The sequence below is a fragment of the Drosophila subpulchrella genome, unplaced genomic scaffold (assembly GCF_014743375.2).
Source record: "Drosophila subpulchrella strain 33 F10 #4 breed RU33 unplaced genomic scaffold, RU_Dsub_v1.1 Primary Assembly Seq381, whole genome shotgun sequence".
In the NCBI taxonomy this organism is placed as follows: Eukaryota; Metazoa; Arthropoda; class Insecta; order Diptera; family Drosophilidae; genus Drosophila; species Drosophila subpulchrella.
Window position 1 is genome coordinate 62,668 of NW_023665603.1, and position 9,008 is coordinate 71,675.

Genomic DNA, 9,008 nt, shown 5'->3' on the forward strand with positions numbered 1-9,008 from the left:
ACTGTGGGTGGCGAGAAAGTGCTTCTCGACCTGTTCGTCTTCCGGTTACAATTTTGTGTTGCTTTGAACGTTCTCCAGTTCCCAAAACTTCTGTAGCGTGTTGTCGATATCCATTGTTGTGGTTAGTGCAATAGCGTTGCTTGCGTTCGATGTGATGAGTGAAGTGATAACCCATCCGAATACCGACGAAATAGCGATAAGATTACCCTTGTTGTCGTACATCTTTCGTCCTGTGAACACTGACCATACGTGTTCGCTTCCCAATAGTATATCAACTGGTGTGTTTGCGTTGAAGTGTGTATCTGCCAGCTGCAGATCCTTAAATACCTCGAGTGTCGATGCGTCGATATTTTGGCGTTCCAGGGATGAGGTGATTCTGCCTAACACGTGGGCATAGACAACCAAACGATCATCGGATATGCGAGACTTGATTTGAAGCGTGCTGCATCCCATTGTCGTGTCTGCTTTTACGGAAGAGATTCCCGTAACCAAAATGCGTGATGCCGACCGTGTCAGTCCGAGAGCTTGGATGCAACGCTCAGATACATAAGATAGCTCTGATCCTGTGTCCAATAGAAGACGGCATGTTACGTGGTCACCGTTTGCGTTTTTAACATACACCATAGCAGTTGGTAATATGCTCCGTTTGATTTCCGTTAGATGTGTAGATTTTGCAGTGCCTTGTGCACATACAACCTTTTGGGTGCCCGCTCCTTGGGCCAAATGACTGAGTGTCACTGAGTTTGTGTTAGACGCGCTTAAGTTTTGCTCGTCCCCCTCCACTATCTGGGCAAGATTCCCACTAGCCTGTGGAATCGGTTGGACATGAAGAAGAGAGTGATGATTTCCTTTGCATTGCCTGCACTTGTATGTTGACTTGCACCTGTTGACTCCATGACCAGGTCGCAAGCAGTTGTAGCATAGTGATTTCTCCTTCACAAATGATCGCCTCTGCAGTCCAGACATATCCAGAAACTGCTGACAGCCATATAGAGTGTGTTCTGTCGAACTACATTTGTTGCAGCCGCTACTTTCAACTGCAACCATTGATTGTGTGATCCTTTTTGGCTTTTCAGGATGTGTTGTTGTCTTGCTTCCAGTCGCAAGCTCCCTTTTGCTCAGCTCCAGTTCCTCGCAGCGAGAATCGAGAAACTTGAAGAATTCCTCCAAAGTGGGTGAGTCTGTCTCCATGCTGCGCTCAATCCACCTGCGCCGTGTGTCAGCGTCAAGTTTCTCTAGGGCTAGATAGATGATCCAACAATCGCGTCCCGTCTGATTAACCGCATCCAATCCACGAACAATTTCGTTTGCTCCGTCCGAAACCTTCCGTAGAACTGTTGAATCGATCTTTGTAGTTGTTGGCAGGCTCATAAACTGTTCCAAAAACGAATTTACAATGTGCCGTGGACGATTGTATCTTTCCTTAAGACGTTCCCATGCAGTGTTGTAAGCCGTGTCCGTAATTGCCAAGTGTCGAACCAAGTTGGCAGCCTCATCAACGAGTAGTGTTTTTAAGTGATGGAACTTCTGGGTGTTGGACAAATGCTGTTTGTTATGAATTGTGCTTTCATAAATGTCTTGAAAGGATGGCCACTCTGTGTAGTTGCCCGAGAACCGTTTGATTTGAATTTTTGGCAATTCGCTTAGATTTGAATTCGCCGTGAGTACCGAGTTCCGAGAATTCGCTAATGTGACGTCACCACCAACATGATCAGGCGTGTTCGGGGTGCTCTGACTTACAGCAAGTCGCTCAAATAGTTGTTGGTTTTGTTGCAGCAAGTTCAAGATTGCATCGTTGTTTGAATGTAGCCCGTTGCTGCCACTCGCACTGCCCGTAGATGTCCCCGGTTGAAGATCATTACTCCTTTCCTTTAGAATAGCGCTTGCCCTTAGATATTTTGCTTCGTAGACCGCATTGTCGATCTCCGGATCGACATAGCCTTCCACTTCCTCGTGAAGCGCAATGCAATCGCTGAACTGGTTGAACTCCTTCCAAACTTCGTTGAGAAGATCTATCCGTGTGACGATCTCTGTGTGTGTAGCAATCTCCGTTTGTTCAGCCCATGCCAAGACACGTGTGATGTTGGACTTGAGTCTGGCACGGCTTTTCACCAATGATTTTAATTGTTCCATTGCAAACAATTACCCAAGCCTATTTGATACTGATACGAATTTCACAAAAAGACGCCGTCGTAGCAGCGTTGCCAGAAAGGAAAAAAAGTATATATATATATATGTATATCGGATTTCTGTTACATAGGATAGAGATGGCATTATGCGCCTAAATATGAGAGCTTATTAAAGAGTGCAACCGTTCACGAACAGAGACAGTAGGACCTTTTTCGGTTTTGCTCGCAACGAGAGCACGAGAAGAAAAACGGTCAACAGTTATTTGCGAGCTCTGATATTACATGATATTGCATCAAATCTTTTTTTAAGATTAAATTTTAAGATAGGGTCGTCCTCGCGAGACATAGCGCTGACCAAATCACATTGGTCTGCCTCACCATTAAGTTTAAGACATTCTAAGTCTGATATTGAATCCCTTATACGAAAAATCATCTCCTTAACTTCCAGTAGCAGTCGTGACATCAGATTATTTTCGATTTCCGCATCGTGAAGATCAATTTGGTGTTGTAACTTGGTGTCTCCATCATCAGCTCGGTGATTCGATTTTCCACGTTTTCAATATCAAAGAGATGGGAATCGATATTGTTTTCGCTCTGCAAATCCACCAAGCGCCATTTCAGGATGTCCAACTCTTCTATAGTATCGTAATAGATACTACCGAATTCCAGTCGCGACTTCTTGGAAACCTTTAAAATTTCCTTAAAGATTCTTATTTCAATCAACAAATCTTCATTTATTTTAAAGTCAGAGTGGTTAATTTGGCTGTTGATTTCAGTCATCTTTTGTCTTTCGATTTAAATTTTTTACTGTTTTAGGTTTTGTAAACTCATCAACCAGGAAAAGTCAGAACGTAGAACCACATTTCTCCTTAACACATACATTTTTTTGAAAACTTAAAAGGTAACCGTTTTCTCTTTCTAAAGGCGCGTGAGAAAAAATTTTCAAATATGATTAAATATGAACGTATTTGACTAAATAAACGATCTCATTTGTTTTTATGTATATTCTGTTAGGAACCACAACCACCACCACCATTTTGACCACAAGACCGTAGACAGGTTACACTAATAGATTTCATATAAAACCCTAATTGAAACAAAAAAACGCCCACGCATAACAAAACAACGTTTTCGTGTATATTCTGTTAGGAACCACCACCACCACCAACACCCCACTTACACTCCTACGCTCACTTTCCCATCTAATGCTCGCTAAAGAGGGGGAGGTTACCGAACTCACGCTTGTTTCACACCACAAAAGTATGCGGTCTAATATCCCTCAAGCCAACACCACAAAAGTATGCGGTCTAATATCCCTCAAACCAACACCTTTTGACCACAAGACCGTAGACAGGTGTCACCTACAACCCTAATTGAATCAACAAAACGCCCACGCATAACAAAACAACTTTCCTTCCTCCTCCTCCTCCGCCTAAATATAGTTTTACAAATTCATACGCATGACAAAACACCCCTTGTAAAACGAATAGTTTTCTAAAACTGAACTACTATCCACATTTTTCCTTAACACATACATTTTTTGAAAACTTAGAAGGTAACCGTTTTCTCTTTCTATAAGTGCGTGAGAAAAAAATTTCAAATATGATTAAAGAAAAACGTATTTGACTAAATAAACGATCTCATTTGTTTTTGTTCTGTTAGGAACCACCACCACAATCACCATTTTGACCACAAGACCGTAGACAGGTTACACTAACAGATGTCAACTAGAACCCTAATTGAATCTACCCTATTAAAACTATCCCTAATTGAATCAACAAAACGCCCACGCATAACAAAACAACGTTTTTGTTAGGAACCACCACCACCAACACCCCTCTTACACTCCTACGCTCACTTTCCCATCTAATGCTCGCTAAAGAGGGGGAGGTTACCGAACTCACGCTTGTTTCACACCACAAAAGTATGCGGTCTAATATCCCTCAAGCCAACACCACAAAAGTATGCGGTCTAATATCCCTCAAACCAACACCTTTTGACTACAAGACCGTAAACAGGTGTCACTACAACCCTAATTGAATCAACAAAACGCCCACGCATAACGCGTTCTAACGCAAGTTAGAAGCAACATAGTGACCTGTGTGCAACCATTGCACTCCTACACACCCTATTCGGGTAAAGATCACTCTAAGCAACCACAAAATCCTACGCATGACAAAACACCCCTATCACACACGCACCTTTAGGGTGAGAACAAGACAAGACAAAACAAGACATATCATAACACCCCTCTCTCACACTCCTACACACCCCTTTCTAACCTCATTAAGTGACTAATTAGGGTCGCCACCACCACCCCTTTTTCTAAACATGCTAATTGTTCATTAAAACACCTGCGTGCAACCATGCGTGACTAATTCGGTCACCCCCACCCCCTTTTGTGACATGATTTATTACTTAATTATGCTAATTAGGTCACCCCCACCCCCTTTTTTGACATGATTTATTACTTAATCATGCTAATTAGGTCATTAAAACACCTGTGTGCAACCATGCGTGACTAATTAGGGTCACACCCACCCCCTTTTTTGACATGATTTATTACCTAGTGAGCCAGCTCCCGTATTAATCTACTACTTATTTTCGATTTAACTTTGTTGCGGCTGACCGGATGCTCGGGTTTATGTTATTGAACTTTATGTTATTGAACTTATACTGGCTCTTACTATGTTAAAACTTTTGTGCTTAACAATGTTACAATATTTTCTGGGAAAAATATGAGGAAATAGTTCTGTTGTTAACTCTCCCTCCTCAAAATCCTTCTTGTCCTCAAGAGGAGTTAGGGAATGTTATTAAATTCCGGAATTATTGTTTTAGGGGTTGATATGATGTTGGTCTTGTTACTTAGAACTTTTGGAAGTGTTTCTTTAACTTGTAAAATGACTTTTTTTCTTTGGAAGCAGGATCTGAATGTGATTAAAACAAGAACAATGACAAATGTTAAAGTGATAATGGTGATTCGGTTTATGGTCGTATCGTTTTCCAATGTTTGTAAGTGTCTCCTATTTTTGATGTGTAGGGCTTTTAATGCTTCCAATGATAGAATTTGTATACGCACAGCTTCTACTGGTGTTATCTGGATTCGTGGTATTTCAGGTTTTGTTATTGTTTTTTCCTTGTCTATGTAGTTTTTTCCGTTAAGACTTATGGTACCATTGAAGAAATGTATTATGAAGGTGCCTTTTAAGGTGCGAGAAGTGTTGTCTGCTATAATATTGCCGTCAAAGTCATTGAATAGTATTACGCCATCGTCTAGTTCCTCTATTTGCTCTATGTGGTCCGAGTTACTATAGTCACACAGCGATTCCTTTCCCTGAACTAACTTAGAAATACATTTCGATTCTCTCAGGTCAATTGTTTTTTCTCTTTTACAGATTTTTATGAGGTTGGATTTGCAATTTTTGGGTAAGGCTAATATTTTATTGTTTGATACAAAAATTTCATTAATATTTAAATGTATTACTGAATGATTCTTAATAACAGGTTTAATTATAAGGTTTTCGTAGTTGCATGGTTCAAGTTCGGGAATTTTGATCATATAAATAATAGTTGTTTTATTTTGTTAGACAGACACATCAACAAATTCTAACATTTCTTCAACGGAAAAAGAAGGAGATATTATTTGGACTATCTTGTTTATTTCAGTTACCTCCAATTCATTTAGTAATAGGGTATTTATTACGTTAATTTTGGCCCATTATATTGCGAATTTAATGTTTCCTATTTCTTCTTTTATAAGTCTAACTTGATTTTGTAAATTTTATGCAATTTCATTACTAAAACAAGGAAGAACGCTATAGTCGAGTACCTCGACTATGAGATACCCGTTACTCAGCTAAAGGGACCAAAGGAAAATGGTGATATGCAAGCAGCAAAGCGAGATTGAAATGCGCCACCTACCGGCGGTAGACAGATTTAAGCGTTGTGGGCGTTAGAGTGGGCGTGGCAAAGTTTTTTTTGAATCAATCGATAGGTATTGACAAGACCAATACATTTCAGTAAAAATTTTTTATCTAGCATGGAAATTGTGGGCGCCACAGGCTTGGGCGGTTTGTGGGCGTTAGAGTGGGCGTGGCACTCTGCTGAAACAAACTTGCGCTGCGTAAGAAGCTCAGGAATCTGCACGCCTAATCTCAATAGCCTAGCTCTTATAGTTTCCAAGATCTCAGCGTTCATCCGGACGGACAGACAGACGGACAGACGGACAGACGGACAGACGGACAGACGGACAGACGGACAGACGGACATGGCTAGATCGACTCGGCTAGTGATCCTGATCAAGAATATATGTACTTTATGGGGTCGGAAACGCTTCCTTCTGCCTGTTACATACTTTCCGACGAATCTAGTATACCCTTTTACTCTACGAGTAACGGGTATAACGACTGTCATTTTGGATAGTGTTTAATAACATGTTTAAAATTGTTGTTAAATTATTAATTCTGTCCTGAAATTGGTTATTAATTATTATTTGCTCATTGTTATTTAATGCTAGGTTGTTTAAACTTTCTTCTATTGTTACTAAGTCTTCATGATCTGGGCTTCCTACAATGTATTTCCAGGCTGATCCGATCATATTTTTGGATCTGATTTGGCGTTTCTTTGGTTCTATTGTAAGTATAATGAGTGCTGTGAATGATTGTATTATCTCGTGTGTTAGAGTATGGTAATGATAGCGATTTCTTAATCTGGTTTGTGTGGGTTCCATCATTTGAAGTAATTCAGGTGGTGGCTTAGATTAATTAAATGGATAAGTTTTACTGATGATATCTGTAGTTTCCCTATTCCGTTGTAGATTGTTATTGTATGAGCATCGGTATAGTTTTTTATGTCGGTGGTCGCGGTTACCAATGGTAACAATATTGTTAGGAACAGCATCCTGTAATAGAAAATTTGCCAGCGGTATTTTAGGGCTATGGCCCGATCCCTCACGAACGGACTGATAACCCCAAACGGACAACATCCTTAAAGTTATAGGTTACGGTTTTTTTTTTTAAATCAGACAAAGGTGGACAAAAGTTTCCCTATGGAGTATCGGACCTAATCTTCTTTAATATTACTTTTGTGAACAACCCTTCCTGCTTCAGTAATTACGGTTGTATTACTATTTTCTTTGACAATTTCTTTTTTAAAGCTTGGAGATAGTCTTGAACCTAATCTTGTATTTTGTTTAACAAAGATTTCCTGTCCTGGTAAATAAGTTTGTGTCTTTTCTTTTTTTGTTGTAATTTTCAAGGCCAATTTTTTGCTTTTGCTTGAGGTGTTCTATATTATCGCGTCTGCTTTTTTCATATTGTTCTGGATCAGTAGTAACGTTTCTGCCAAAAAATATTTCTAACGGTCTTTTTTTATAACGGAATGGATTGTGTAATTATATTCATAAATGGCTCTTTTTAACAATTCTTCAAAAGCATTGTAAATTTGTTTTGTCTTAATGCATCGCATTATTTCAGAAAGAGTGGAATGAAACTTTTCGATCTGACCGTTAACTGAACTTTTATAAGGTGGGGCTCTAAAAATAGTAATATTTAATTGATCTTTCATCATAAAATTTATCGTTGCTGACTTAAAAGATTTTTCGTTATCCATTACAACGTGTTTTGGTACACCGTAGTAAAATAGAATATCGTGTAGTTGTTATACCCGTTACTGGTAGAGTAAAAGGGTATACTAGATTCGTCGGAAAGTATGTAACAGGCAGAAGGAAGCGTTTCCGACCCCATAAAGTACATATATTCTTGATCAGGATCACTAGCCGAGTCGATCTAGCCATGTCCGTCTGTCCGTCTGTCCGTCTGTCCGTCTGTCTGTCCGTCCGGATGAACGCTGAGATCTTGGAAACTATAAGAGCTAGGCTATTGAGATTAGGCGTGCAGATTCCTGAGCTTCTTACGCAGCGCAAGTTTGTTTCAGCAGAGTGCCACGCCCACTCTAACGCCCACAAACCGCCCAAAACTGTGGCTCCTGCAGTTTTCATGCTAGAATAAAAATTTTAACTGAAATGTATTATTCTCATCAATACCTATCGATTGACCCAAGAAAAGTTTGCCACGCCCACTTTTACGCCCACAAACCGCCCACAAACTTCAAAAAATCGTAAATATGAACGCGGATATCTCGGAAAATATCAAAGATAAGTAAATGGGATTTCAGATTTAGATTCCGTAGGCTTGAGCGCAGCGCAAATTTGTCACGCGAATATGCCACGCCCACTCTAACGCCCACAAACCGCCCAAGCCTGTGGCGCCCACAATTTCCATGCTAGATAAAAAATTTTAACTGAAATGTATTGGTCTTGTCAATACCTATCGATTGATTCAAAAAAAACTTTGCCACGCCCACTCTAACGCCCACAACGCTTAAATCTGTCTACCGCCGGTAGGTGGCGCATTTCAATCTCGCTTTGCTGCTTGCATATCACCATTTTCCTTTGGTCCCTTTAGCTGAGTAAAGGGTATCTCATAGTCGAGGTACTCGACTATAGCGTTCTTCCTTGTTTTTTAATCTCTTCTGTTGATTTTGATTTGATAATTTTTGCCTGTGCTAATTTCGAAAACTTGTCTATTGCGGTCAAAACTAATTTTTTTTCTGTGGAAAAAATGTCAATATGAATTATATGTCCTGGATATTCAGGGAATGGGGCTTCTGTAATTTCTGGGTTAGGTGGGTGTCTATCGTATTTTCCTTCTTTACACACTTTGCATTGTATAACTAAATTTATTACCTTTTGTTTCATTTTGGGGAAGTAATATTTTTCTGCAAGCTGAACTTTATTTTCTTCAGCGTTTCTGTCGGCTGTGTTATGGGTTTCTAATATGAATTCTTCTTGGTCACTCTCGTTTTCTATGTCTTCTACTT